Source organism: Balaenoptera physalus (assembly GCF_965194825.1).
Source record: "Balaenoptera physalus genome assembly, chromosome: 5".
NCBI lineage: Eukaryota > Metazoa > Chordata > Mammalia > Artiodactyla > Balaenopteridae > Balaenoptera > Balaenoptera physalus.
The window spans coordinates 10060167-10076145 of NC_138884.1; the positions used below are offsets into that span (position 1 = coordinate 10060167).

Here is a 15979-nt window from a genome sequence, read left to right on the forward strand (position 1 = left end):
CTAGTTATCATGAAATTGCACAACTCAAGGAATACAACTTAACTTGTATTCTATGTAAATGGTGTTTTCCAAATTTGAACAAAATGGAAAATCTGATTTATTTGTTAGAATGGTAGGAAAACCTGGAACCTCAAAGAAAAAGTGGTTCTTTATATCCTATCTTTCCTCTTCCTTCACCCAAGGGTAGAATTGTACCAGGTATCTCACTTCACTTTCTGAAACTTGAAATCACTACAGCACACATTATTGATGAGTCAATGGGGTTGATGCCTACTCAAGATCCCAGAGAAATTTAAGCTATATTTGGTTTTTATGGTCTTATAGACTCATATGCATTGATAACTGTACTAATATTATGACATCCAGTTGGCTCAGTTTTCTTTGGCTGGTCTTCACCACGAGGTGGTAGTCGGGACATGATTGATTTTTAGGTGAGTATCAAAACAGAAATGGGACAAATGCATTTTGTAAACTCACATCCAGTTTGGCTGCTGTGTCTTAACCCTGCTCTTTTGGCATGGGCGAAGGCAGAACCAAACATCTAATCAGTCCATGAAGTGCAAATAACATGGTGGAACAGGATTTCTAAAAGTCATGATTCCCTACCCCGAGAGGCATGGTTATTAAACATGCTAAATATTAATATATATATATATATATATATATATATATATATATATATATATATATATATAAAGAGAGAGAAAGAAAATGCTTTATGTACGATTTACATTTTTCCAAATGTTACCATATTTTCTGGAAACCTTTTATGCACATGCAATATGAATGGAAAAAAAGACTTCTCCAGTTAAGAAAAATACTTGATTTTCCTAATCATCTAATGGGTTATTATTTCTGTTTGTTATTTCCAGGATTAATTTGTCTCTCTAATTATCCATTTACTGTAAGCAATCTCCACATTTCTCTATAAGACTTTCCTGGAAGTTATATCATAAAGTATGTCAGTGTGAAATGGATCTTTTTTTCCTATAACAATAATGTTACCATTAGGCCTGGCTTCTCTGATCATGAATTCAACAACAAAACGACTCAAAGTTAAAAACTAACAAATACTAAAATCTCTACAGTCATTTAAAATAAGATTATGTTCTAAATTTTATAAAATGACGTAAATAGGTTGTGTACATCAACTATTCACGGGATCTCAATGTACTACAGTACATATATAATAATAAAACTATCATAACTGTACTGTATCATAATGACTTACTTAAAATGAATAATCCAGCTCTAATAACCATTGCATTAATTATATATGATTCAAGGAACAATTTTGTTTGCATTCTTACAACTTGGAAGGAGTTGAGAAGAATAATGTTTTGCCAAATCCTTATTAAAACTGCTTAGGGAAGTTTGAGTGGTTGATATTTTTTTCTCTTATTAAGTTTTCCTGCATCAAGAAGTCTTCAAAATTATTGAACAGTTCTGATGAACACATATTTGTTAAGATTTTACCAAATGCCAGCTACTACCCTGAGCAACGAGGATACAAAGTTGAATAATACACAGCCCTGCCCAGGAGGAATTCATTGTTCTGTAGGGGAGACAGACACATAATCAGTTGATTTCCATATAGCAACGAGTTATGCATGAAGCACTGTGGAGTACAGGGCAGCTGGAGTTTTGTGAAAAGACAGGATCCTTGAAACGAGTTAAATCCAAGATGAGTAGGAAGTGATGAGATGAAGAAGTGGAATGAACAGGAGATATCTGTGAGAGAGGATATCCTGGGCTGTGCTCAAAATGGGTCATTAGAAAACAGAGCCATTGCACTATTACATATTTGAAGTCTTTATTAAGAAGCACAGTTCATTCAATAAAATGCTTCCTGAGTGTTTTATCCTGTATTGGGCAATGTTCTAGGTGCTGCAAATACAGCAGCTAACAAAACAGACGAAAGTCTCTGACTTTCAGGAGCCTACATTCTAGTGAGAAAAACAGGAAAAATGGAATGAACCAATAAATATATGTTATAATGTCAGATAGGGATGAATGACATAAAGGGAAAAAAGCAGGGTGAGGGACTAGAGAGTGACATCTATTTTTAGATGGGGGTGGGTGTCAGGGAAGTCCTCTCTGAAGGAGTGGCTTTGAGTGGAATGGAGTTAGAGGGCCAGCTGTGTGGATATCTAGTGCAATAGCACTTCAGTTACTGGGAATAGCCTGTACAAAGGTTCTGAGACAGGGACCTTGGCTTAGTATGTGTAAAGATCAACAAGGAGGCCAGAATGTTTGGGGTACAGTAAATGAATTGGTAGAAGTGGCCAGAGGCCAGTTATATAGAAAACTTATCTCTACCGAAGTTGTTTTCTCTCATTCAGAGCCATACTATATTTCCCAGAATTCCTTGCAGGTAGGGGTGTGTGGCCGTATGAAAGAGTTCTAACCCCTGGGAGGTGGTAAAAATGCTGTATACGACTCCCAGACTTACTCCCATAAATGTTCTGCATGCTTCCCGCTTCTCTCTGATTTCCAGTCTCCTGGAGGACTCCAAGGCCTTGAGCAGTCCTGCGTCCCTAGCTAAGCACGTGGAAGACTGCTCATCGACTAGGAACCTTTGCTCTGTACTTTGTATAAACAAAAAATACAGTCAACTGTGCTAAGCCACAAGATCTGGAATTACTCTCTTCCATCCTCTTCTCTCCTGCCCTTGGAAATCTTTCACACCTACACTATCTGTCTAACGACGCTGCCTCTAATGGCTACGATTCCAGGCATCGCCAGCAGCCAGAGACTCTAATGAAGTTTTTAGTAGGCGGGGCTTGAAAAGAGGCATCTATTGAATTTGATATTTGAGTTCATTTTCTTTTCTTCATTCTTTATCTTATATCTCCCCCCCCCCAATCAGCCCCCCTTTGGAGGGAAAACCTTAAAGAAGCAAAATGGCCAAAGAAGATCAATCTGAAGGCTTTTGTTTTAAAGAGAAGGGGGACAATCACCTTTTGTCTTAGTGATGCTGAGAGGTAAGGACATGAAGTTCAAGGCTTGTAGGAATCATCAACTTCAGCCTCCTCCCTACAGCAACTCCTAACTGATTCATTATTCCCTAATTCTTTCCCTGCCCACTTCCAAGAATAGCCAGAGTGAACAGGAGTGCAGAAAAAGAAAAATATAATTATTTCCTAAGCAGAACTGAAGTTTGGACCACCTCATTCATAAATAACAAAAGATTATGTGAGAAAAGGACTTGTGTATTAGGGAATTTCGCTGAATAATTAATCAATTCACCTTAAAATTTATATAATAATTCTCTTGCACCTGCACCTTTTGGGTGTAAACACATGGCAAAGATATAGTTATTTTTATACTATAGTTTCCAACAGTATTTTTAAACATTTTTTCCTCCTTGTAGGAATGTTCCTCTAGGTTCACTTTTAATTCTCCTATCTTTGTAAAGTATACATGATACCACTATGAACATTCATTGCGTTTTTATTGAGCATATACTCTGTTTCTGGCACTGTTCTAGGTGCTAAGATAGAAAACTCCCTGCTCTTATGGAGCTCAGGAAAAAAAAATGAAATTATAATATAACTTAGCTTGGTTTTACTTTTGGCACTGGTTTCCAATAGCCATGGTAAGAAAGGAACACAAATTTAGTGGCTTAAAACCACACAAATGTATCCTCTTCTAGTTCTGCAGGTCAGAGTTCTGAAATGAGACTTATGGGGCTAAAATCAAGGTATTGGCAGGGCTAGTTCTTTCTGGAGGCTCTAGGGGAGAATCGTTGTTTCTTGTCTCTTCCAGCTTCCAGAGGTTGCTGGCATTCCTTGGCTTGTGGCCAAATCACTCCACCCTCTGCTTCAATCATCACAGTTTCTTCTCCTCTGTCTGATCTGCCTGAGTCCCTTATTAGGACTCTTGCGATTTTATTGGGCCTACAAGCATAATCCAGGATAATCTCACCATCACAAAATCATTTATTTAATCACATCTGCAAAATCCCTTTTGCCAAGTAAGGTACCATATTCACAGGTTCTGGGGATTAGGCTGTGAATATCTTTGGGGGAGGTAGGGAGCAAGTTTTCACCCTATCACACTTTTTCAATATTTAAGAGCAAAGAACTTATTTCCCTCTGGGGAAAGCTTCAGTTGGAGTGTCGTAGAAGTTGTTTTATAAAAGAAAAATTTCATTTACTTTCTCCCAATTTGCAGATAGGCCGCTACAACAAGAAGGCACACGTGAGCTCCGTCTTACTAGGTAGCAGGTGTTCACAGACTCAGCCTTGACACTTTCTAGCCTGGGATCTCGGGCAAATTGCTCAGCCTCTGTGATCCTTAGTTCTTTCATCTCTGTAAAATGGTGATAATAGGACCTTTGTCAAGTGTTGTTATCTGTTGTCTGAGGATCATCTGAGATAAATATGAAAAGCATTAGACTTACTGTAGGCAGGGTTTCTCAACTTCTGGTACCCAGACTTCCCGGGGATCCACAGATAGGATTCAGTGAATCTCTGATCCTCTGGATTTACATGCAAGATTTTGTTTGTATGTATAAACACATGCTTTTTTTTTTTTAGGGGGAATCTTATCTCTATTTCTTATTACATCTTCTAAGGGTCTGTAAACTTGTCAAATACTACAAATCATTGTACTAGATAATCATAATGGTACTTCCCTTTTTCTTTCAATTTCTCCAGGAGTGGGATTGGTTCCTCCATCAAAACCACAAGCTTGACATGTAGGCAAACTCTTTTGAGTGAATACTCAGAACCTGTGGTGACATCAGTGGTGCATCCTTTTCTCTTTTTATAACGGTGGTTTCTGGTACACAGAACACGTCCAGTTTAAAGTAGATGATATGCTTACCTGTCACACGTCAATATCCTTGTGATATTATTACACTTAAAGTGTCATGTTCCATTTCAGCTTCCTCTTAAAGGAATAAGCATGACTTCAGCTGTCAGCAACAATTTAAGCTTGGTCTGTCTGAATTTTTAAATCGCATTTCCATCCACACGATTCAAAAGTCATCAAACACTCCTATCTTCATTCAGCCAACACTCACTGGCAAATTTTTCAACTTGCCCTTTGCAGCCCAGCTCACTGAGCCACGAGCACGTTTTGAGGATTAATGTGATTTGAATGGAGGCCCTTGATTGAGGCCGTGTACATGGCTTGCTTATTTCAAGACACAGAACTTCCCTGATGTTGTGGCTCCATGATATGATCTTAGTACATTGTATGATTGACTGTGAGTTTCTTGAGAGCAGAGTTCATATTTTGTCCATTTTTTTTTAACCCCTTGCACCTAATACCACACCTAGAATATAGTAAGTACTCAGGAAATATTTGTCATATTCAATCAAATGTTTATTAATACCAAACTCATATTTTTTTTCTCATGAAATCTATCTTCCCTTCTATTTTCTTCTCTATTAATGATATCAGTTTGAAACTGTGATTATTTATATCAGGGGTCAACAAACTATGGCCCTCAGGCCAAGTCTGGCTGCCACCTATTTTTGTAAATTGAAAGTTTAATTGGAACGTGGCAGAGTTAAGTAGCTGTGAAAGACTGTGTGGACCGCACAGCCTGAACTATTTGCCATCGTGGCCTTTACAGACAATGTTTGCCAACTGCTGACTTAGGTGAAGATGCCCAGCAAAGTTCTCTCTTGGGATGGAAAAGATTTCTGTCCACATTGCTTTCTTAAATATGGACTTTTCTCACTGATTCTCCCGCAACTTATCCTTGATCTTCCCTTACGCTAAGGGCCACCTTGTTGTTGAACTCTTCGTAAATCAAGAATAACAGAGGTGACCTCTGGAGGGCAGGAATTGCATCACATTTCTCTTGCCTCCTTGACTGAACTCAGTAACTGTTGCTTGTGTGAGTGTGATCTTCTCCAAATATCTCAGCAAATATCTTACTGTTTGTGATCATCTCTAGACTTTGTTGTAGGTATTTTATGTAGAGCGTAAAGGTCTTTGGAAGATATTTACCTGCATCTTAACTGCAACTTCTGTACAAGTAAATGCTTCAGGGCTCATTAAAGGAGAGTCTTCAGAGTGGGCAAAAAGCCCAGAAATGGCATCATGGGAAACAGAAAACTATGCGAAGGGATAAGAATAAAATACCCACTGATTTTCTACAGCACTTTTAATGATTTTAGAGTGTACTGTCTAGCAACAAAATCATTAATAAGAAAAGGAAGATCTATGGAACATGGAGTGGCACTTTATGTTCCATCTCTTATCTAAAAAAGTAAAAATATATAAACGGCTAATATAAAAATGGGAAAACAACCTTACTTAGTAATGGTAAGAAAGACACGTCTTACTCTGGACTGGTTGAGTGACATTACTAACCCACAGAGGTTGAAATGGATGAGATCAAACATTTTAAAATGTTTCCTTTTTAGGAGGCTCCCCAGATCGGCCTCCTTAACCCCTAGGGTGTCATTGGAGGAAGACTTAAAATTGATGAACCTATTTCCTCAGATACTCTAGTGACCTGATGACAGAGAAATCTGAGCTTTCATAGCGCTTCCTGAAGTGTAAAGAGAATTCTTCGATGTTAAATTTTGGAACTTTATGCTCACACATAAACCTGGGGATATGTGGCACACATTTCTGTCATGCAATGGCTACAAAATAGCATTAAAAACTCTCAGGTACATTGAGATAAATGGACTCATCCCAAACCTGAGCTCACCACCACACAAAGAGGTGAAAAGACAATGAAGGTTACCCCAGGGTACGGATGGTCTGGGAATGGGAATGGAGGGCTATGGGGCAAGGGTATTTGTTTTCTTTTCTTTTTTGTAGTTTTCTCTGATTGTGGCAACATAGGTTAATTTTGTAATTTATAACATATTCTAATACCAAACCCCCCAAAGACTACAAATAGTCATATATAAGCTGAGTAATAGGTATTTAAAAATTTTGAAGTCTAGAAATATTTCAATTAACCAAATTTGATCAAAATAATTAAGTACACACACATCACACAGAGACACAGACATACGCATATCTTTCTCTGCCTGTCTATCTATCTACCTACCTACCTATTAGATTATAGATAGATTAGATGCTCTATAACAATATCTATTGCTCAGGGAAGTTTTTGGCAATATGATTACCATAGACATAAGACCTGTACACATTAGGGTGAATCGTAATAAGATTTCCTCTTTCATATGTTGCTTCATCTCTGAGTCCTAGGAAACAAGAGACAATACACTCTTTATTTATGGGTTACAATCATGTACTCTTTACCTTTAGTCAGTTATGGTCCGCTATTGCCTTTGAGAATAAATATTCCACTGCTACTTGGGTCCCGATGAGAGATTCATTCATTCATCACTAGAACAGAAGAAAGACACTGGATTCAGGAAAGTTATTTTTGCACAAATTTAATATATAAAACAACTCAATCATTAGTCTTACTGAAAACATAAAGCCTAAGTCCTCTTGGGCCATATCTCAATGTTACAAGATTGTTGAATAACTCTGGACAAGATTTAACTTCTGTGTTAATGTGAAGGGTAGGTCAATTTTTATTGCTGGGGGAGTCAACATAATTATGTAATATTTTACAAAAGTTAAGAGACAGTAATAAATCTCTGATCCTTCATGTCTTTGTATATACCTTGTTCTAACCTAGAAACTACTCCTCTGACAGCTCACGTTTAAATCTTATTAGGTATACACTGAAAATTATGCCAAAACTCCACCCCTGCCAACCACACTATCACCCTCATCACCTCCTACATTCCTTCTATCTTACTGAGTATTTCTAAAACCTTTTTAATCTTATTGTTTCCTTCTCCCACTCTATCCCATAGTTAGTACTTATTTTTGCTCCACTTTTTGGATTTGAATATTATTCTGATTAAGAAGTGTCAAGCTTCAATCTCCAAATTTTCCTTTGCTCGAGCATCTCCTTAAACCCACTCAAATCTTATCTCACCAGGGTCCCCAAATGCCCTGCTGAGTTGGAGAGTCTAGTAATGTGGATTTCACTGTTCTTCCTGTTGAAAATGTAGACTACAGGTTAAGTAAAAAGCACAACTATATCAACAGTCTCATTTTGGGCTTCCCCAGTTCCTCTTTGTTACTAAGACCCTAACAATGGAAAGCAAGCAAGCCAGAGCAGGGGCAGTCTCTCCAAGGCTGGGCATCATTTCCAAACCTTCAGTTTAGGTGTAATACATCTAGAAGATTATAAACTAGAATTAAGTTAGAGGAAAAGAGGAATCTGTAAAGAACACCTGAATCAGGTGAGACACAAGTGGAAGTAATCTATATCCTTAACTTACCTGTTGAAAAAATTTTGGGGGCTTCCCTGGTGGCACAGTGGTTAAGAATCCGCCGGCCAATGCACGGGACACGGGTTTGAGCCCTGGGCCAGGAAGATCCCACATGCCGCAGAGCAACTAAGCCCTTGCACCACAACTACTGAGCCTGCACTCTAGAGCCTATGAGCCACAACTACTGAGCCCACGCGCCACAACTACTGCAGCCCGCGTGCCTAGAGTCCATGCTCTGCAACAAGAGAAGCCACCGCAATGAGAAGCCCGCACACCGCAACGAAGAGGAGGCCCTGCTCACCGCAACTACAGAAAACCCACGTGCAGCAATGAAGACCCGACGCAGCCAAAAATAAATAAATAAATTTAAAAACAGAAAGAAAAAATTCTGGGCTTCTCAGACTTACCATCTGTAAAGGGAGCGTCATAAGCTCTATCTTGTAATTTATCATAAGAACGGGCATAATGTATTTAAAGCACATAGCACAGTACCGACACAAAAGTAGAGCTCATTTAATGCCAGTTTTTGTTATTATTTTTTGCTTCAGAGAGAGCAGGGCTTACAAATGAATTAAGAAACAGTTAAAATTTTCAGAGCCATGGTGGCAAACACATACTTCTGGAGTATCAAGTAAATAAGAGAGGGAGTCTAGAGAACTTGGCTGTGACAACATTTGTCTTCACCCAATGAGAAAGTCATCCCTAATAAACTCACTCAATGCTTTCCTCACCAAGGTCCCCAAATGACCTGCCAAGTCTGAGAGTCTAGTAATGTGGATTTCACTGTTCTTCCTATTGAAAACGTAAATAGGTATCTTAGTTATAGGTTGCTATAACAAAAATACAGACTGTCCCTAACTTACAATGGTTCAACTTACAATTTTTTGACTTTATGGTGGTATGAAAGCAATATGCATTCAGTAGAAATTTTACTCTGAATGTTGAATTTTGACCTTTCCCTGGGTTAGCATCATGCAGCACGATACTCCCACGATGCTGGGCAGTGGCAGCGAACCACAGCTCTCAGCCAGCCATGAGATCATGAGGGTGAACAACCAATACACTTACAACCATTCTGTTTTTCACTTTCACTACAGTATTCAATAAATTGCATGAGATATTCAACACTTTATTATAAAATAGGCTTTGTGTTAGATGATTTTGCCCCAAAGTAGGCTAATGTAAGTGTTCTGAGAACATTTAAGGTAGACTAGGCTAAGCTATGGTGTTCTGTACACTAGGTGTGTTAAATACATTTTCAACTTGTGATATTTTCAACTTACAATGGGTTTATCAGATGTAACCCCATCGTAAGTGGAAGAAGATCTGTACCAGATCTAAGCCTGGCATAGATGACAAACATTTATTTCTCACTGCTCTGAGGCTGGGAAGTCCAAGATTAAGGTGCCAGGAGATTTGATGTCTAGTGAGAGCCTGCTTCCTGGTTCGTAGCCAGTTGTCTTCTTGCTGTATCCTCACATGATGGAAAGGGGGCAAGGGAGCTCTCTGAGGTCCCTTGTATAAGGGCACTAATCCCATTCATGAGGGATCTATCCCATGACCCAAATAGTTTCCAAAGGCACCATCTCTTAGTACCATCACATTGGGGGTTAGGGTTGCAGCATATGAATCATGGGGGGAAACAAATATTCAATGCATTATAATAGGTTAAGTAAAAAGTACAAGTCAATGCATTATAATAGGTTAAGTAAAAAGTACAAGTCAATGCATTATAACAGGTTAAGTAAAAAGTACAATTAAAAGCAACAGTCTCCTTCTTTTGATCCATTAAACTCTACCCCTCCCCTAAGACATGTTTTCTCTTTTAGCAAAAAGTGACATGTTGGATCTATGCTCCAATGGCACCTGAAAACCTCTATTTACTATTAGAGTATCCAGAATGTAATTATGATGTTCAGCCCCAAATTAGGGCAGAAGATGGCTCTGTTCTTGATGTACAACAAGAAGGGTGGAGTGAAAGGCAGGTTAACGTGTTTCCTTTCAAAGGCCAGTTGTATGGCATCATTAACCCAAGGTATTTAGGAATGTTTTGAGGCTCTTCATTATTTTGGCCTTTTAAGTAGTTTTACTAACTCCATTTGGAGAAAGTCACCTACACAGGACTCATCTATGAGAGACAAAAAGATGAAAGAGCTATCGAGGTCCCAGGAATTGGCCTCACTGTTCCAGGTCCCACCACAAAGAACATGTTGACTTCTGATGGTGATGGGGGCCAGAAGGCAACACCATTGGGTTCTGCTTTTCCTCTGACAAAGCATATGACCTCAGACAAATTGCAATCTATCTGGGTCTCGTATTTTTCATCTAGAAAATATGGGAGTTGGACTAGGTGACTACATTCCTTTAGCTCTAATATCATATCAGCATCATTATTTTGATTACCGTTCTGAACTTTCACATCCTCCAGGGACCCTGGATGCAGGAAATAAGAATTGGACAGGAAGTTAGTAGCCCTGCTCCCTTAATGGCTGGTGGAGTGATAATGGTCACTGGGCCTCAACTTCCTCTTCTGTAATGCAGTTCAGCGAAGAAAAAGCCAGGCATGTTCCTTGCCCAGAGTTCCTAAAAATAATTTCAAAATCCAATCTCCTGATACACAGAAGGACTTCTCATAAACCTAGGAACAAAATTCACAGAAAAACAGGGTTTCACAAAATAGTTTTTTGTTTGAGTGTGTCCAGTGCATGAGTTTAATGAGCAATAATTGCTTAATATTAAACTCTTGCCCTTATTTGTTAAGAAAAACAAACAGCAGAAAAATCCACATTGTGCTACTGTATATTACTAACCTTACAGATAGCCATTTCTGAGAATTACAAAGAATAATGGGGAGACGCAAGAGGGAGGAGATATGGGGATATATGTATATGTATAGCTGATTCACTTTGTTATGCAGCAGAAACTAACACACCATTGTAAAGCAATTATACTCCAATAAAGATGTTTTAAAAAAAAAAGAATAATGAATCTTAATTATCAAAGAAAGGCAGTGCATTGCTCTTTACCATTGGGTAACTTGTATGAGGACAATTAATTACCCTTCCCAACTCTGAGAATCCTGGAGGTTAGAAAGGACATGCTGTTGTTTACTGTTTAGTAGATGTAGATTGGTTAACCAGAAATCAGATTATTTTATGTTCACATTTCAATTAAGCAGCAAGGAAGATAAACAAATAAAACTAAATATAGTATTACAGAAAAAACTCTTTCCAGTTGTCTTCTTTAAAATTTCCCAAGCTCGGACGACTATAAGAAATATGAACCAGAATCCTTTCTTCCAAGTTGTGTATTTTGAGAGGCCAATGGGCCCCATGTAATAGATTATCTAGGATCAGCCAACTGAGTCATTAATGAATAAAGGCTTTGTAGCTATATATGAGCAAAGAAGTAAAAGAATACATGGATAAAACTTCTAAACATAACTTTAAAAAATATAGTGTTTATTCCTTGATTCCTCAGTACAAAGTAAGCATAGACCTAATGAATTCTTGCTGCTATTACTATTGTTATTTTCTAGGTTGTTTTTTTTTCTTGACCCACGTAATATCAAAGTCCAAGTAGCTAGAAGTGTCTTCAAATAGTGTTTGGATATTTTTGAAAAACTAAATGAATAATTCAAATATTTAGGATTTTTTGAATATAGGCTAATCTTTCATATGACACAACATTGCATTTTAAGAGTATAATCCTAGCACATTACAAAACAGAAAGAAAAGAAAGAAAAGAAAATGGTGATTTATGTAAGAGAGAAAGTTGGTTTCAATGCTTTAGTTATAAATGCTACTTTCGTTGACTGGAGAAAATATGTTTCTTAAGAGTTTCACTTTCTAAAGTTTGTTTCTTTCTCTTGAGTACTATCGTCAGAGATTTATGACTAAGGAACTCCCTGATTAATTCCCTTCAGGAGACATCAGGAGGCAGGTAAACTGAGAAATGGAAGGAACATCCTTCCTTAAGTACCTAAGCCTTCTCTTCATTGTGTCATATCAGCACAAGGGAGTTGTGAGTTTGGAACCTTGGAACCTTTGCCATGGCAGCGTAAAACCATCACGAACAGACTAGTGAACCTTGAATGGTGGACCTTGAGAGAACCTCCAAAGCAACATCCCAAAGGCAGCAACATCCTTGAAAAAGCCGGCATAAGCTCATTTAGTATACTCTGAGAAGGTTCTGAAAATATAAACTTGTGTGCCTGGTAACCCATATGTTGCCAGACTGTGGGGTCTTGGGGCCACTGAGGTCTTGGACAATAATTGCAATAGTGTGTCCTTAATTTCTCTGCTCCCTCTCCAGAATTCTCATGGGAACCCCCGCCCTTTCCTTTCCTCTCTCACTTCAAGTGGTCTGGGGACTTCATATTCTTTCTCAGTGGCTGCTACAACTTTGCAGGCCTATAAGTGTTGCTGCTATTGCTACTCCCATTCAATACTCTTGTTGCTTTCTCTTCCCATTGTTACTTTCCCTTGTTGTCAAAACTTCTGACATTGGTACTAACTATGACGGAGAGAAGTTTCTCTATCGCTGGTTAATGCTTTCTAGGCCTCCAAGGCTCCACTTGGCTGCTTTTTCCTTACTAATTCTGTATTAGGAATTTTGGATATGATTACCAAAGCCCAAGGTTAGCACAGCAGATATATTTCTCTTCAGTGATTGCTGAGTTACACAAAATGAGGCATGTGTTTTATCAGCCTAAGATCTCTGCCTTCTCTATGTTCTGATTCTGAGGCCTCTCCTCCTACTCCCCTTCTTTGTGTGCATGCTAAGATTAGGCCCAAAGTTTCCTCCCCCAAAACCCAGGAGATCCTGTTAATAGAAGCTTTGGTGTTATGGTCTGATTCCCCAGACTCTCCAAGGCAAAAACAGTGATCAGAATCCATACTAGTTTTCTATTCCTGCTGGAACAAATGACCACAAATGTGGTGACTTAAAACAACACAAATTTATTATCTTATAGTTTGTAGGTCAGAAGCCTGGTGTGTGTCTCATCAGACTAAAATCAAGGTGCCAGCAGGCTATGGGGAGATTATGTTCCCTACTTACTCACGTTGTTGGCAGAATTCAGTTCCTTGTGGTTGTAGGACTGAGGTTCTTGTTTTCTTGCTGCCTTCTGGTGGTCATTTCCAGCTTCTAGAGCACACCACATTCTTTGGCTCATGGCCTGCTTCCTCCGTCTTTCAAGCTAATGATCGCAGGTGGAGTCTCTCTCATGCTTAGATTCTTTCCTTATTCATCTTACATCTCATTTCTTGACCTTTCTTCTGCTTCCAACATCTGTATTTAAGAACTTACATGATTAGATTGGGCCATCTAATCTCAAGGTTCTTATCCTTAATCACATCTGCAAAGATAGTTTTCCTTGAAGGATAACAGTCTACAGATTAGGACGTGCATATCTTTGGGGGGGGTGTCATTATTTTGCTTGCCACAGAATCTGCTCATTGATTCTTATTGTATTAGTGTTACCAAAAAACATGACTAGTGTCTAATAGAAAGTTACAGACTGCAATTTGCCCTGTATTAGATGACTTTGATTGAATTAAGAAATTGAGATAAAATGGAAAAAAGATATTCATTAAATTATTAAGTGGAGAAGTTCAGATGGCTTCAGGCACAGATGGATCCAGGAATTTGCCTTTCTTTATCACATGACACTTCACTCTTCTGTGCTAATTTCAAATTCAGGCAGGTTGTTTCTTTGTCTCTAGGTTTTTGCCTTATCATTCTAGCAATGCCAGTAGAAAGAAAGGTTTTCTTTCTCAAGAGTTCCAACAAACATTTGGAGGACAATTCTCATTTGCCCTGCTTTGTCATATGACCATCTTAAAAGCAGACACCCTGTAGTCAGAGTAATTCAGTGCTTTGATTGTCTAGACATGACTCACATGCCTAAATCTGGAGCCAGGTGATGGGGTCAGGCCCACCTAATCACATGGAATGAAAGTGGATAGAGGTACTATTATCTGAAGGATGTGTGAATGCTGAGTAGGCAAAAACAACAGATGTCTATCATTTCTCAGAATTTTTGGAAAATACTACATAGAGATTTAATATCTGAAAGTAAAAACATAAGTTGCAAGAGTAAGAGAAAACAGAAATAGGTGGCCTTTCTATAATGCACAATATAAAATACGTGAATAAATCAAAATGACTTTTATCTTTCATGTAAATATTGCACATTTATGTGCATTCTTCCATATATTATCTATGTGATTTTAAGCAAATTACTTGATCTCAGATTTCTCATATATAAAATGAAGTAATAGACCTTACCTTTCCGAGTTGTTGCAGGAACTAGAGATAATGCATGTGGAGAACCTACCATGGTGTCTGGTGTCTGGGTGATGCTCAATGTTTGACAGATCTTGCCATCATCAACAGATGATGTCATCACTATCATTATGTCAATAAACAAGCTTTCTCACTGTTGGAAGAACAGTTTAAATTACAGCACTTCTATGTCTAAGTTTTCCTTGAGGGCAAGTAAGCTACTTGTAATGTTCTGCTTTAATGTCAGGCTTGAAATAAAATGTTGATCAATTTGTTCTAAAGCCATTAGGCGTTTTTACCGATTCAGCTCAAAGGAAAACTCCAATAGTTTTAAATATATCGATGCTGGTTGAAGTTAATTTTAATTTAACATAAACCAAAGGCAAAGTGAGGTCAGACTAGCAACGTTGCCAACATGAAATCTGCATCATTTCAAGATGCTCTTTCCTTGCTGCTCATCATTAAATCAAGTTTCATTTAATTAGCCAAAATGGATATGCTTCTGAACCTGTTATCTCTTCTCAATCCCCTTCTTATAGAGGGATATCTGCTACAGATAAGTAGGATTCTCCGCAAGCTCCTTAATGGCAAGGAATGTTTCTCATTCACTATTTTATCTGTCCAGTAGCCCTGTACCGAGCCTACAATTAGATGCTCAAGAATTTCTTGGATTGATACTTGTTTAGACATCAAGATGCAGAATATGTACAGATATGTTTGTATGTGGTCTACTTGCTACAAAATTGGCAGGAAGTATAAGTGATTGAGATGGGAGAAAAATGAAAGAAAAATTAGAGAATAAGAAAAAAGAAAATGATTTTTAACAGACGACTAGGAGTTAACCTGCGGTCCTTGGGCAGTTTCAGGGGTGATGTGAACCTTCTGAGATTCTATGCAGAATTTCAAGCACACGTTTGTAGGTGTGTTTTCTGGAAGAGGATTTTCATGAGCTTCTAAGGAGGCTCCTATCCAGGAAGTTTCCTTTTTCCAGTGTTACTGGGCAGAGTGCAAGGATTTTATGTCAGAGAATCATCTTGGCAAGTGCACTTCAGATAATTTGTATTGCTATGCAGAAATTTTTTTTAAAAAAATGGCTAAAAAACGGAGGAAATTCTCCTGGACATTAACAACCCTCCTCCCCCCGCGATCCTAAAAGCGATAGATGACCAGTGTTCCCTAAGTCTTGTAGGGATGACCTAGCACATGCTATAATCCTGAACTGGGGAGCTGGCAAGAGTTTGCCCTTTGACAATCAAACCCTGGGCTCAAGTTTCCAAACCTGAGAATTCAGATCAGTTCCGTTGTCCAGGCTCAGCCTTGCTCATGCAGAGCCTGGGGGAGCACGTTACCTAACTAAGATGTGTGAGCTGCTGGCCCGCAGTGAACACAGGTGTTTGGGATGGATGGAAACTGGG

The 15979-nt window shown here is 38.5% G+C and overlaps 1 long non-coding RNA gene across 1 annotated transcript; it reads left to right on the forward strand.

Annotated features, from left to right (window-relative positions):
• The first annotated feature begins 2754 nt into the window (after positions 1–2754).
• LOC309661512 lies at positions 2755–15639 on the forward strand. Its single transcript, XR_014264050.1, has 2 exons — positions 2755–9943; positions 9980–15639. It is a non-coding gene; the product is annotated as an uncharacterized lncRNA (long non-coding RNA).
• Positions 15640–15979: the final 340 nt, after the last annotated feature.